Here is a 16,001-nt window from a genome sequence, read left to right as displayed (position 1 = left end):
GGTTTAGACAAAAAAATTTGTTCTTTAATATTATGAATTACCACAATAATTTCAGAAAACAGGAATTTCAAACATTTATTCTCGAAACACATTGTTTAAACAAACAAGATTTATTTAAACAAATAAGAATTTAATACAAAATAAGGCACTAGTATCTAGATGATGTAGATGCTTAATAATAAGCAGCAAAGATAACTGAATTTCAAAAAGAACTTGAGTTTTAAACCGCTTTTTAAGAAAAGGTTACAATTAAATAATAATCAATTGTTGAAACAAATACTAAATGCTTGAAACAAAGATCATTATTTCTAAAAATGACCAATTGTCCAATCTAACATAAAAAATATATCTTTGAATAGTGAGTGCAAAAAAAATTATTTCAACAGAAATAAATTGTTTAAACAATTGTTAATAAGTTGAAAAATACTTAACACAATTCCGCTTTACAAATAAAAATAATTTATGGCAAAAAAGCGAAAAATAGAGCATTTATGTGTCAATTTTGGGCAAAAATGTCAATTTCACCTTTTTGGGGCATTTTTGGGTCTCCACAAGGGCGGGAGGCATCCAAATTTAAAGTAATATAATGGAAATAATTGATTAGACACTTATCAATAAATTTTTAATATCTCCTGAAAGCTACGTTTAAATCCAGCAACCTGAACCCCATTTTTCCGAAAACCAAAATTTCCCCATATTAATCTTATGGGGTTTTGAGGGCCTTTGCGGCACGTCTTAATATTAACCGCTTTCGCTCAAACTTGGAGGGAATTTTTTTTCGGCAATTTGAAGAAAAAGGGGGGAGGGGAGGTTGACATGCCCTATATTCGAAATTCTGTTTTTTGGACCACCCTAATATACACTATTTATATTAAATACATAATCAAAGCCCATCTTTTATGATAAGAATTTGTTTGACATGTAATGTATTAAGTATTTTATATAACATAGTTATTTGCATATAAACTTCGTTCTTAAATAGTCTTACTTTAATTTTTATTTTAAGGACAAATATATACTGAAAATTTATATTATATATAATATAATATTTAGACAAATTTACTCACGAAATGTATACAAAATGTTATATAATTTTTTATGGGTAGTATTCGTGTGTAATTTTTTCGTAACCAATTGAATTTTCAACCAGAAAATATGAATTATTAACAAACAAAATTAATTTGTAGCAAAATGGCTAAACCTTCAACCAAAGAAATAAATTTTCAACTAAAATACGAATTCTACCTGAAAAAATAAAATTGAATTTTCATCCGAAAAAGACTTTATTGTGACATTTTTACATGAAAATATAAGTTTTCAGCAAAAAGTAAATTTTCTACGAAAATTACTCTTAAATTTTTAAACCAAAAATAACATGCGTCAACGAAACAGTTTAAATTTTAATAAAAAAGGGCAACTTATTGAAAAAAATGGTTGAATTTTTATAAAAACAGTTGCATTTTTATCTACGAAAGCTGTTATGTCTACAAAAATAAATGAATTCTTAAATCAAAGACAAATAATTTAAAAAATAGTTGAATTTTGAACCAAAAAAGATTTCAGTTTCACTTTTCGGTATAAAAATATGAGTTTTAAATGAAAAAAAATTCTCTATGAAAATAGTGGCATTTTCTACCCAAAAAAATGAATGTTCAACAAAACAGTTGAATATTTTACAAAGAAAAAAATATACTTTAATACAAAATTCTTGAATTTTTAACCAAACCGTTGCATTTTTTTTGAAGAAAGATGCAATTTCTAGTAAAATATACGAATTTTTTAAATAGAAAGACAAATTTTCTAAAAATAGTTGAATTTTCAACCAAAAAGAGATTTTTTTACTTTTTAGCATTGAAATATAATATTTAAAAAAAACAATTCAATTTTGCATGAAACTAGTTGAATTTTCAACTATATTTTCATATATTGGCTGTAAAAGGTAGACCACGCTGCTTGGGCCGTAAGAAAGGGGAACAGAAACACTTGGCAGTAAGAAATGTACAAACGTCGCGTACCGGTGAATCGGCTCTGTTACACGTTGCGAAGACAAGCCTCGTTCAAAGCAGAAAATGCACGAGGACGAACCCGATCACGTCCGACTGGACGATTTGCTTTTAGTGGCTGACTAGCTATTAGGAGTTTTTCAGTAAACTGAATTTTCAGTGAATTTTGAAGGGCGTCCAGAACGTCAAGAGAATTAAAGAAAGTTCACGGCAAGGTTTCAAATGATTGCTTTGCGATAAATTCTAAGAGAAAATTGAAAAGAGATCACAAAACATTTTGTATTGTTTTCTGAAATTTTTTAACAGTGTTAAATATTTTTTAGACTTTTGAAATTTTTCCATATTAGATAATAGTAGAAAAATTAAGGAACATAAATCTTTTAAAGCCTTCTTGTACAATTTTGTTGCACATTTCTTTTTAGGTTTATGTTTGTTTAAATAATGTAATTTCAAATTTGAGTAAGTTTAAGAGACCTTCAGCAATTTTAAACGATTAAAAAATAATTATAACTTGCAAAGATTTTTGAAGAATTTTGTAAGGATTGACGAATATTAAAAAAATTTAGGTTCCTGAGAATAATTAAAATCATTTTTTATTTCGAAAAATTAATTTCAAGAGATTTAATTTATCAGAATTAAGCAACAATCAGGAAAAGGACGTGATTAGAAAAAAGAATATTTTTAATATTCATGTGCAAATATTAAACGATTTATTATGTTGAATAATCAACTTTAGGAAAAAATTGAAAAAGGTTTTTAAAAATAAAAAACGATTTCCTAAAATTTTCTGCAAAGAGTGTTAAATATTTTTAAGTGAAATTTTCTATAATTCAAGAGATTCAAAAATAATTTAAACTTTAGAAGATTTCTAGAAATAAAAAGTTTTAAATATGTCATAAATATACTTTAGTAACTGCTGATAATACAAAGTGAAAATATAATTAATTTCTAAAAATAGAATTAAAATTAATAATTTCAAATGTGTAAAAGCATTAATAGAACATTGGCAGTAAAAATTAGACTACGGTATTTGGGCCGTAAGAAAAAGGAATAGAAAAACTCGGCAGTCAAAAGTGGACAAGGCGCGTGTCCACTTTTTACAGCCACAAATTTGTGTAGATTTTTTACCGCCGGTTATGCCATCGTTTTTTTCTTTTCTGTAAAGTCATGATACACTATTCGGCAACATTGCAATATGCATTGAAACTTCAGAAATATTTCAGTCTTGGGACATTTTTTTCTTTTCATCGGCGTTAACAATCGAATTATCATAAATTTAACTGAAACTTTCTTTTTTGCAAGTCAAGAAATTCGTCTGTCGCAACTTCCCCAGCTCCCATCACTGATTCTCACATTTTGCATATAGCCAATGACAGAGAAAGCGGGAATGTATTGTGAGACCCCTCATTATGGATGGGTGGATCGTAAAATCTTTTCTGACGCATCTGATATATTTAAAAATCTTTTTTCAATTTTCTTAAAAATCTGATAATACTTATGTTTATATAAATTTAAAAACAAACTGACAATACTTATTTTCTTGCTTTCAATTCTCAGAATTTAATTCCAACTAGAACTAAAGTATTAAAAACTTCTAATATATAAATGGTTATTCGAAATATTCATGTTATGTCATTATTAATATCATTTTTTATTTTTTATGGTAGTGAAAAATTGTTTTAAATTGGTGAGTTGCAAGTAGTACTTAGGTAAGGTAACTTCCATATTTGTATGACTACAAAAATATTGAAAATCCTTTTGTGTTAAATAAATGGTCTTATTTACTAAGATAATACTCCATGTTAAAAACCCTTGTTTGTTTAGAAAACGTCTTTCATGTTTTTAAACATAATATAAAAAATTTGACGTAACGGCAATGAGAGGAAGGGTGAAAAGAAATGTTACGTTCTGTGCCACATTGCGTGGTGGGGGAGGGGGCATTTTAATAACTAATTAACATATTTTTAGAATATTTTCAAATTTATTCTGCCCTGGGGTCAAACATGGTACAAAGACGCCGTGAAATTTGGAATAAAAACTGTTTTTTATACATTAATTTAAAAATTGAACAATATGTATAATTTCATAAACTTTTCAAAATATTATTTAAATATGATACACATTGACTTTTATTAAGAATATTCTTTCAAATAGTTGGTAATTTTGTTAAATTTACATGTTTTTTTTACATCGTTTTTTTTTGGTTGGAAAAACCGGCACATTTTTTAAAAAACTCCTTTTCAATTGTATGAAGACCATCAGTCACTAATTAGGGAATCAATTTGATTCTTTTTTACTGCATAATTAGAGCATATTAATATATGAAATTTCACACGCCCAGCACGCAGACGGGGTATCAAACCTACATATCTATACCTAAATCTAACGCCTAGCAGTCCGGAGTGCTAAACACTGCGCTAAACCGAGAAGTTGAAACAAGTAGACTATTTTACAACTTTTTACAATGACAGAAAATTTAATTTTTTATGAACATTTAAAATTTTCAACGGGGAAACTCAGAAATTTCATCGTGAATGTTCAAAAACTTTTAATAATAAAATTTTTTTAATTTTCGTGTAAGGTTTGGTTTTTAGGTGTTGTTTATAGGCGTGAAGAATATCGCACACAACCGAACGGTTAAATAATAATCACTCGAACATCAATTAAGAACCAACTGATGAACATTTTAAACGAGGATCGCGTTTAAACAATTTTATGAGAAGCGATTCCGCACGAGGTAAATTGGTATCACGTTGATGGTCACTTTTATCGAACTGGAAAAACCCAGAAACGGAAGGTGACGTAAATCCTATAATGAAGTCAAATTAGCAATTAGTGTCCTGATGCGCATGTCTTACATTCAGGACGAGATTTAAATGTAGTAGTTCACGTAACACGCGTCAACATCTTCTCTCCTTCCCCTTGGAAAATGTTAATTTCAATTACATGGAATCTGGAATCGCAGATTTGATTGACATTCGTTACTTATAAATAAACTAAGAATCCATGGACTTAACTGACATTGGATGGATTTCCGTAATTCCGCGTTGAAATTTTGTTTTTGCCGTGTTTACAGTAACGATGCGAACTTTACCATCTTTACCTGGATGGAATTTTTCAATCAGTCCAAGGTCCCACTTGCCAGGTGGCAGGTCCTCATTTTTTAATAGGAGGAGTGTACCGGGCATTTTATTTCATTATTAGTCATTAGGAGTTTCATATCTTCATTTGTTGCGTTGCTGTAACGTGTTTAAATAGTCACTTCGCCAAAGACGCTAGAATTACTCAAGCCTCTGCTGAATCAAGTTCCAGCGTTTAAAATGTTGTTCATTCAGATCTAAAATAGACGGCTCGGGTAAATTAAGCGGTGCTCCACCATTCAAAAAATGACCCGGTCTTAGAGATGCAAATTGATCTGTATCATGATTGATAAACGCAAATCTTCAACGGCAAATCCAGCGTGTAATTGAGGATCAGATAAAACTTGCTTAAATTTTTTTTTGTAGGTCCCTACTAGCCCCTACAAAATTCTCAGCGTTATTGCTATAAATAATTTTTGAATAACCTCGGCGACTGCCAAATTTTCGTAGTGCTGCTATAAATCCTTCAGTCGTGTAATCAGAAACGACCTCAATGTGGATAGCTCTAATAGCTAGGCAAACGAAAATGCATATGTATGCCTTGTCGATCTTTGGGTACGAGTCTTAGACAATTTGTAATTAAATAGTCCAGCATAGTCAATCCCTGTGTGTGAAAAAGTAACGGAGGGAGTTGCACGTGCAGGCGGTAACGAGCTCATAATTTGAGATGCTGTATAAGCGCGGAGTCGAATGCATTCAATGCAGCCATTAATACATTGATTTATCAAAGAACGTGCACCTACTAGCCAAATGGTTTATCGCAACAACCGCGCAGTCAATTGTACGCCACCGTGAAGTGTGCGTAAATGAGCATGCCGTACAATAAGCTTACTAAGCACATGATCCATTAAAATCATGGGATGCTTTTCAGTGTACGATAAGGGCAAATGCTTCAGACGACCTCCTACTCGAATAAGATTATAATCATCTATGAATGGATTGAGTTGCTTAATGACACTTGACTTAGGGCAATATTTGTCCTTTTTCAGCATTCTTAATTCTTTGGCCAATACGTCATTCTGAATGACTTTGTACCACAAAATTCGGGACTCATGAATGAAATCTGAATCATGCTCAACCATTACCTGTAGTTTTTCCCGTAAGTTCGGAGACAATTTAGCATTAGATTTATTAAGGGCTTTCTCAATTTGAAATTTTATAAATTTCAAACAGAAAGCTGTTACCCCCAACAATCTTGGCCAACTAGAAAACTTCACGGCCAAAGTCCGTCTTATATCAGAGTCCGATTCATCCGACATATTGGAATTAACAGTGACCGTGTGAGCATGCTTTACCTCACGCATTTCTGGATGAGCCTTGTCTTTCTCAGACAATTCAAGGTCACCAGACCAGGAGATTGGACCAACCAGTTTGGGCTATTCCACCAAAGTAAATGTGACGTTATTTCAGAAGGAGAAATCCCAAGAGAGGCGCAATCCACAGGATTATCTGTAGTAGACACATGATGCCATGATGCTTCCGGTAGTCGAGTAACTATTCCAGACACTCGATTGGCAACCAAAGTTGGCCATTTAGCCTCTGGCCTTCCAAGTCAGGCAAGAACAATTGTTGAGTTTGACCAGAGATGAGTTGAAGTAGACTCTAAATGTAACGCAGTTTTAACATACTGCACCACTTGTGTAAGAAATAATGCTGCACATAATTCCAAGCGGGGAACGCTAAGTTGTTTCAGAGGAGCAATACGAGATTTTTCATAGGTAAGGGACACAACACACCTTTCATCTGAATTAATGAGTAAGTACACTGTTGTAGCGTAAGCTTGAGTCGATGCATCAGCAAAACCGTGTATTTCCACGTCTTCTGAATTTGAGGTACTACCTACCCAACGTGGAATTGACACAACTGTTAAATTTTTAAGATTTGAGCAATAAGATTGCCATTCTGTATGCAAATCATCGGGAAGCAAATCATCCCAATGTGCATTTAGCGACCACAATCTTTGCAAGAAGATTGTGGCTCTGACACTAATAGGAGTCAGATAACCAACTCGATTAAACATTCGAGCGATGGTGGATAAAACGGTACGTTTAGTGTAGGCATCCTCAATCTCGATATCTGTGCGAATTTGTCATTGATCAAGTATGGGATCCCAAGGGAGCCCCAGAATGCAAATGATGCTTTGATCTGATTCTCCAAAAAGTTCTAATTCTTTTTCCTTGCTATATTGGTCTGCACATAGTGACAAAATATTACTTGACGAATTTTTTAACTGGAACCCACCGCGAGCCCAAATATCAATGCATTGATTTTTTGAAGCTTGAGCAGACCTAAGGTCATCTGCTCCAAAGTGAACATCATCAACGTAAAAATTCTCCGAAAGAATTTTTAAACCTATGGGATAACTAGCGGCTTCATCATGAGCGAGTTGTTGCATAACTTTCAAAGCAAGATATGGAGCAGCTGCAGTTCCATATGTAACAGTTGATAACCGGAATGACTGCAGCGAAATATCAGGATTATCGCGATAAGTTATCTTTTGATAATCAACATCACGTCAATCCACCAAATTTTGGCGATACATCTGAGATATATCGGCGCATAGTGCAACTTCATACATTCGCCATCGCATAACAATAGTAGGGAGATCCGATTGTAATTTGGGCCCTACAAGCATGTGAGAGTTTAAGCTTGTGCCATTGGCTGTCAAACTTTAGGCGTTGAAGACTACGCGCAGGCGCGTTGTAGTTGAGCTGTCTTTAATCACATGGTGGTGAAGTATATACACTAACTGCGTATTAGTGTGGGGATCACCTAAAGTGATACGTTCCATATGACCAAGAGAGTGATACTCAGTCATGAAATTTGAGTACAGTATTTTATATTCTGGATGAGCTAGTAATTTACGCTCGATATTGAACAATTGTTTCCGCGCGATGGGAAACGAGATTCCAATGTTAATTGGAGGACCTAATTTAAATGGTAAACGAACGATAAACCGACCCGTCTCATTACAAGAGTGAGTTTCAGAAAAATATCTCTCACATTGTTTTTCATCTTCGATAAGATAAAATTTTCGTGGAATTTCCTCAGCTTCCAAAAAATTTATGAAGGGATGAAGAAATTTCCCCGATTTGACAGCAGTGAAGAACTGTAACATTCCTCGACATATCAGCAGAAGCACCCTGCAATGCTCCAACTATAATCCAGCCAAAGATTGTGGCCTGAGAAATTGGGGCGTCAATGGGGCCCTTCATTAAACCATGTTCCATGATCGCAGAATAAACATCAGCAGCGAACGTAATATCAATTCGATCCTTAGAAAAAGGTTCAGGATCCGCGTAAGTTAGACCTTGCAAGTGGGTCTAAGAGTCGATATTTATATCTTGCCTATTAGGAGGCCTATAGGGAGTCACATTTTGAGAAACAAATGTGTCCAATATAAGTTTAATACTAGGATCCATTAAAGATTCTATAGTTAATGTTACGATCGCAGTAGCATTAGTTAAATGAGCTCCAGTTCAACCTTCTACAGTTGCATGAATGCGACGTGGTGGTCATCTCAATTTTTGGACCATTGCTTCTGTAATGAATGATTGATCATAACAAGGATCAATCATTGTTCTTACTACTTGAGAGCGTCCGCTTGGACCCTTTAATATTATTCTAGCAATACCAAACATGGCAAAACGACGACGTCGTGTCTCTTTATGAGAAAGGTGTGACACATGTTTTGTCTTTACAATATTTTCAGACTTCAAATTTGAAAGATCACTATTATTGAGAGTAGGAACAGCGTTACGATGTAATAACGAGTGATGTAATCTATTAAATTTATTGCATCGATATTTACTTGAGCATTTATAAGGCCTATGGGCAAATCGAGTACAATTAAAACATAAATTATTCCTTTTTAATATTTCATAACGCTGATCTATGTTTTTATTTTGAAATTGTGGACACTTTGCGACTACGTGCTGAGATTTACATAAATTACATGAATCCTGATTTTGAGGGGTTATAACGTCTAACGCATGAATCCGTTTCTTTAAAAAGATTTCAAATTCGCTAAGTTCTGGATACTCGTTAGTATCACTCAAGGATAATTCCCTGGCTTTCCTGGTTTGCCTATCCAATCGATTTACAATGTGATGTATAAATAACCAATCGCGTTGCACTTTTGCGTCACCTAAATTATCAAGTAAATTGATCGCTATCTTATATTTATTATAAATACGTTTCAATTCACAACTCGATTCTTGATTAGCAGCAGAAATAGAGAAAAAATCATCTAAAACTTTATTAATAATTAAATGTTTATTCTCATATCTAGATTTTAACGCATCCCATGACTTTGTATAATTTGCATCGGTTATTGTATGTGAACTTAACATTTGCAATGCTTCACCGTTTAAAATTGACATAAGATAAGATCCACCTTGCGAGTTATCTAAAAATGTTGAGTTACCTGCTGAAAAAACTGGAGCTATTTTGCTTTCCATTCGCATCGGTGGCAACGGCGTTAATCTGATTATGATACTTGCTAGCGAAATTCTAGCGTTCTTTTAGTGTATCAATTCTGCTTTGAACCTTAGCAGCTGTCATATTATCCTTTGGGGCCATCCATATACCACGTGGACACTTTAGGGGGGGGGGGTATGGCAAAGTTCCACGCTTGTCCACGACGGGGGCCGGGGGGGTCGAGCTAGAATCCACGTGAACTTTTGGTTTTTTTTACGACTTTTTCTTTCAAATTCAAATCATCTTTAAGCTCACGTTCCTAAGGTAATTCGAATTTTTTCAGCCAATTCATCGCTACTTTTGGACTTCTTATAGTCCACGAACTCGCGACAATTCTATGGATGTCGTTTTAGTACTCACTAAAATTTCAAATTCTTTTGTTTTCATAGTCAACAGTTCGAAATTCGTTGACTGACTAACAGCTGTTGGTGCATTTTGCAACAATTTATCTTTAAACTCGTCAAAAATTCGAGTGAAAAAACGTCATTTTAGTACTCTTGAAACCAACGGGGAATGATTGGTTAGTTGCTGAAAACTAACAATAAGTTTGACTGGTAGCTCCTGAAGTGGTGCCAAAGTTAACTGGCAGACTGTCAAACATGTAAAAAATTTGAGTGAAAAAACGTCATTTTAGTGCTCTTCAAACCCATTGAGGATGATCGTTTTGGTGCAAACAACTAACAAAGAAGTTGACTGACAGCTCCTAAGTGGTGCCAAAGTTAACTTGGAAACTGTTAATCATGTAAAAAATTCGAGTGAAGAAACGTCATTTCAGTACTCTTCAAACCCATTGAGGATGATTGTTTTGGTGCAAACAACTAACAAAGAATTTGCCTATTAGCTCCTGAGTGGTGCCAAAGTTAACTGGGAAACTGTCAAACATTTTAAAAATTCGAGTGAAGAAACGTCATTTTAGTACTCTTCAAACCCATTGTGGATGATTGGTTTGGTGCAAACAACTAACAAAGAATTTGACTGTCAGCTACTAAGTGGTGCCAAAGTTAACAGGGAAACTTTCAAACATGTCTAAAATTCGAGTGAAAAAACATCATTTTAGTACTCTTCAAACCCATTGAGGATGATTGTTTTGATGCCAACAACTAACAAAGTATTTGACTGGCAGCTCCTGAGTAGTGCCAAAGTTGACTGACATTTTAATCTGCAACTGGATGAAAGTTTTGTCCTTTAAATTAACTAAAATTTTCATCTATAGAATACTTCTATAAAAATAATACGTATATAAAAAAGGAAACTACGAGCATTTCTCTTTTTATGCAAATTCACAGCTCGCAACAATGGGTTTCAAGAGTACTAAAATCCCGTTTCTTGACTTGAATTTTTGGGATGTTTGACAGCCTGCCAGTCAACTTTGGCACTACTAAGGAGCTACCAGTCGAACTTCTTGGTAGTTGTTTGCACCTAAAAAACCATCTCCAATGGGTTTCAAGAGTACTAAAATTACGTTTTTTCACTCGAATTTTTGGCATATTTCACAGTCTGTTAGTTAACTTCGGCACCACTAAGGAGCTGCCAGTCAAACTTATTGTTAATTTTTAGCATCCAAACAATCATTCCTTGTGGGTTTGAAGAGTACTAAAATGACGTTTTTTCATTCGAATTTCCGACCAGCTTAACGATAAATTGTTGCAAAATGCACCAACAGCTGTTAGCCAGGCAACAAGTTTCGAACTGTTGAATATGAAAACAAAACAATCTGAAATTTTAGTGAGTACTCAAATGATTCCATGGAATTGTCGCGACCTCCCAGACATCTTGAAGACTAATAATATCTATATTTTCATAAAATACGTCCACGTGGACAAAGTACGGGGGGGGGGGGAGTATTTGTACAAATTCCACGGCTGTTCACGAGGGGGGGGTCAAAAATTGGTGAAAAATTATCCACGTGGTATATGGATGGCCCCTTTCCAATTTTATTAAAGTTGGAAATAGTACGGTCAATGCGTCCGAATGAGTCGCGTTGTATATTTAATAGACTTTTGAATGACCTTGTTTCATTCGTGACCATTGCGAATACAAATATACTCACTTTCAATTTAATTCAAAGTTCACTTAATGATTTTAATAAGCGAGTACGGACTCACTGAGTATCTATATACCGTAGTGACAGCTGATGAGCACAGCAAAAGCGAGTCAGATATGTATTCGAGAGATAATAACACACGCACATATCATTAGGTCACTTGGTGAGAGAGCGAGAACAGTCTGTGGGAGCGAGGGAGAGGCACATAAACTTGTGATCTCAGGATTTGAGATCTCAATCATGAATCTCTTTACGAGATTATATGAAAAACTTCTCCTCGTGGTCGCATCACTTAGAATACAACTGTTTAATGTTCACAAGTCGTATCAATACTTTAAAGTAGAAAATATTTCAAACAGAAGAATATTTAAGATTGCAAAGCCATGAAGTAAATGACTGCCGAACATTTCGGAACTCACCATCTTCCAAAAAATCACAGGATAATTCCCAATATCACTAAAATCACTGTATCCGGCTCGAAGGACCAATGTTTATAGGCGTGAAGAATATCACACACAACCGAACGGTTAAATAATAAAATTTAAAGATTCAGGAAGCTCTGATAGCTGAGAAGGTTCCTTTTTCAGAGAAACACCAACATTGTAATAAACTAGTAACATTTATTATTAATAATAAGCGTCAATCACTCTAACATCAATTGAGAACCCATTGATAAACATTTTAAATGAGGATCGCGTTAAACAATTTTATGAGAAGCGATTCCGCACGAGGTAAATTGGTACCTCGTTGATGGCCATTTTTATCCAACTGGAAAAACCCAGAAACGCAAGGTCACGTAAATCTTATAATGAAGTCAAATTAGCAATTAGTGTACTGACGAGCATGTCTTACATTCAGGACGAGATCTAAATGTAGCAGTTCACGTAACACGCGCGAACAGGGGTTTTATACTATTTTACAACGATCGCAAAATAAATTGTTTGTAAGTCTGAACACATGAAATCTTAAACTTTGTGGTGTCAAAAAGATATTCACCCAATATATTTCCACGCGTGGAACATCCATGCGGGTATACGCATCCATTTCTTAATTAAATCAGAAAAAGTAATTAGGTTATAAACAAAGTTTAACAATTTTATTATTGCCAATCAGCGCCCGGCCAGCTACCGTCTGAGCATTCGATCATAAGATTTGTCCGATCAGAGCCGAGTCATCCCCCAACTGGGGTTTTGACATAAATTTTAATTAGCGAGCCTGCGACCAGCGGACGGCTAGGCTCTTAAAAAACAAGCATAGCCCGGTCAGTACCCGACCAGAAACTTTGTTGTACCAGGGTTAACCCGGGCTATTTCCACACGGGAAGATATTTTTATAATTTTATTTGTGAAATCTATTTCCGAAGGCCGAAGATGGTAAAAAATATCGTAAAATTAGAAAAATTACCAACAACTCACAAGAATTAAAAAAATAAAAGTTAATGTGTATTAAATAATATATTGGAAAATATATAAAAGTAGAGGATAATACTCGAATATGAGATATTCTCGTAATATGAGAAAGCGGGGTAACAGCTAAACTAAGAGAGCCACTCTGTTGGTTCTATCACTAACTTGTAGCCCTTGAAGAAAGAGTAATTTCGTGGTATAGTCCATTTTTCATTGGGCTTTTAAAGATTATTGGGGAACTTTTTGTGAAATCGATGGTGGTCGAGTTCTTGGAAGGGAATTCTTTGAACCCTATTTATTATTCATTAAATATGTATTTAGCAGTAAAGTTTGCCTAGAGTGATGGGGATTGAATAACTAAGTAGAAAAATATCGATAGTGTTGAAGTTTTTTATTGTACAGGTCAGGCATAGTAATGCATAGTTGCACGGTGTGGTTCTCATAATATGAGATACCTGTGGTTTTTATAACACTGTGGCTGCGCGGGGAAAATTGGTTACGAAAGTGTTTGTGACTACTGCAAAAACTAAATATATCTAAATAGCAGTAAATTTATGCTTCGGAAGCATAGAATGAAGTTTTTCATTAAAAATACTACTTTATTTTGCATTTTAATAGCTATTTCCTGGGGTATCTCATATTATGAGAATAGTTTGACGAGTTTGGAGAAAGCACTTTTTTAAATTTTTTGTATTTTCAGCATAAAAAATTTTTTAATAAAATTTTTTTTTTGAGCTCGTTATGACAAACTAAATTTCCTTTAAAATGACCTAATTACTTTTAAATTCAGTACTCTCCTCTATTAATATTGCTCACTTTTTAAATTAATGTATACAGAGTGCAACCGTTTATTCGAAATTTCACATCGGTCTTTTGTACTATGTTTGACCCTACGGCAGAACCAAGCAAAAATATTATAAAAATATGCTCATTAGTTACTAAAATGCCGCCCCTCCCCTCCCTACGCAATGTGACAGACCGTAACATTTTTTTCGGCCCTCTCCTCATCGCCGTTACATCAAATTTTGTATATTATGTTTGAAATCATACCAGCCGTTTCCTAAATAAAAAGGGGTTTTAAGATGAAGTGTTATCTTTAAATAAATCAAACAACTTTTTTAACAATAAAGGCTTTTTTCGCTACCATAGAAAGTAAATGATGATATTAATAATGACATAACATGAAAATTTCAGATAAATATTTATTTGTTAAAAGTTTTCAAATACTTTCTTTCGAGTTGAAATTAAATTCTGAGAATACAAAACAAGAAAATAAGTAATATCAGTTTTTCTCCCTAATTTATATAAATATAATTATTATAACATTTTCAAGGAAATTGAAAAAAGATTCTTGAATGTATCAGATGTGTCAGAAAAGATTCTAGGATATTTGAAAGAAATTGTTTTATTTATCAGAATATTACAAAACATTAGGTTGAATTCCAGTCCTTTTCAAAGATGCTTAGGAATGTTTAGGAAATTTGTGAGAAACGAAAAAATATTTAATAAATTTTCTGAAATGTTTTCAAATTTCTGAATATTTCTTGTCTATTTGACTCGTCTTAAATTCCTGGAAATATTTTTAACTGACTCAAATTTTTTTCAAAATTTGGAAATATCATTCAAAATGTAAAAAAATTGCCTTATAATCTTCTAGATTTTCGCAAGCATTTAAAGGAAATTTGACCATGCTCTTGAAATCTTTCGAGATCTAAATTTTTTTTTAATTTTCGTCAACCTTACAAAATTCTTCAAAAATCTTTGCAAGTTATAATTATTTTTTAATCGTTTAAAATTGCTGAACGTCTCTTAAACTTACTCATATTTGAAAGTACATTATTTAAACAAATATAAACTTTAAAAAAAATGTGCAACCAAATTGCACAAGAAGGCTTCAAAAGAATTATGTTCCTTAATTTTTATACAATTATCTAATATGGAAAAATGTCAAAAGTCTAATAAATATCTTACACACTTTTAAAAAATTATTAGGAAACAATACAAAATGTTTTGTGATCTCTTTTCAATTTTCGCTTAGAATTCATCGCAAAGCAATGGTTGGAAACGTTGCCGTGAACTTTCTTTCATTCTCTTGACGGCCTGGACGCCCTGCAAAATTCAGTGAAAATTGAATTGACCGAAAAACTCCTAATATCTAGTTAGCCACTGAAAGCAAATCGTTTAGTCGGGCGAGATCGGGTTCGTCCTCGTGCATTTTCGGCTTTGAACGAGGCTTGCCTTGGCAGCGTGTTACAGAACCGATTCACCGATACGCAACGTTTGTCCTCTTCTTACTGCCAAGTTTTTCTGTTCCCCTTTCTTACGGCCCAAGCACCGTTGTCTACTTTTTACAGCCAATATTCTATTGCTACTTTTTGCAGCCATGAAATTCTATCAATTTTTTTAGGCACTTTTCTATAGCAGCTTCTTACTCACCAACGAGATATTTCTACATTTTATAGTCAGCCGCTCAATTATGTTCATGAATAAAATACTCCTCTCACGTAATAAATCATAAAAAAATCTTTCAAAAACGACAATTACCACCAATGCTGAACCTCCATTATTCGTCCGCGAGCCGCACGCGCTCGAAAAGCGAGGAGTGCGCATGCAACTGCGCATTTCTTTACGTCACGATAGCTTATATTTCTGTTACCATTTTGGAATTTTAGGAAAATATACGTAATTTTCAGAAACCGCTTCTGAAGTTAAATAAAAATGTAGTAACTTTACTATAAAAGTTATGGAATTTCATTTTCAGCAACCTAATTTCGTAAATTTCAGTTACTTTAGTATCTTAAATGTGTTGGCATTTTCCGAAAATTTCTAACAGTGTACAATATATATGCAAAATTAGAGCCCTAACGCATGTTTCACTCAGGCCCAATATTTGGCACACACAGACACACAAACAGACGTGTATACATAC

The sequence above is a fragment of the Belonocnema kinseyi genome, chromosome 4, assembly GCF_010883055.1.
Source record: "Belonocnema kinseyi isolate 2016_QV_RU_SX_M_011 chromosome 4, B_treatae_v1, whole genome shotgun sequence".
Taxonomy (NCBI): domain Eukaryota; kingdom Metazoa; phylum Arthropoda; class Insecta; order Hymenoptera; family Cynipidae; genus Belonocnema; species Belonocnema kinseyi.
Note: the sequence above shows the minus strand (reverse complement) of the source record.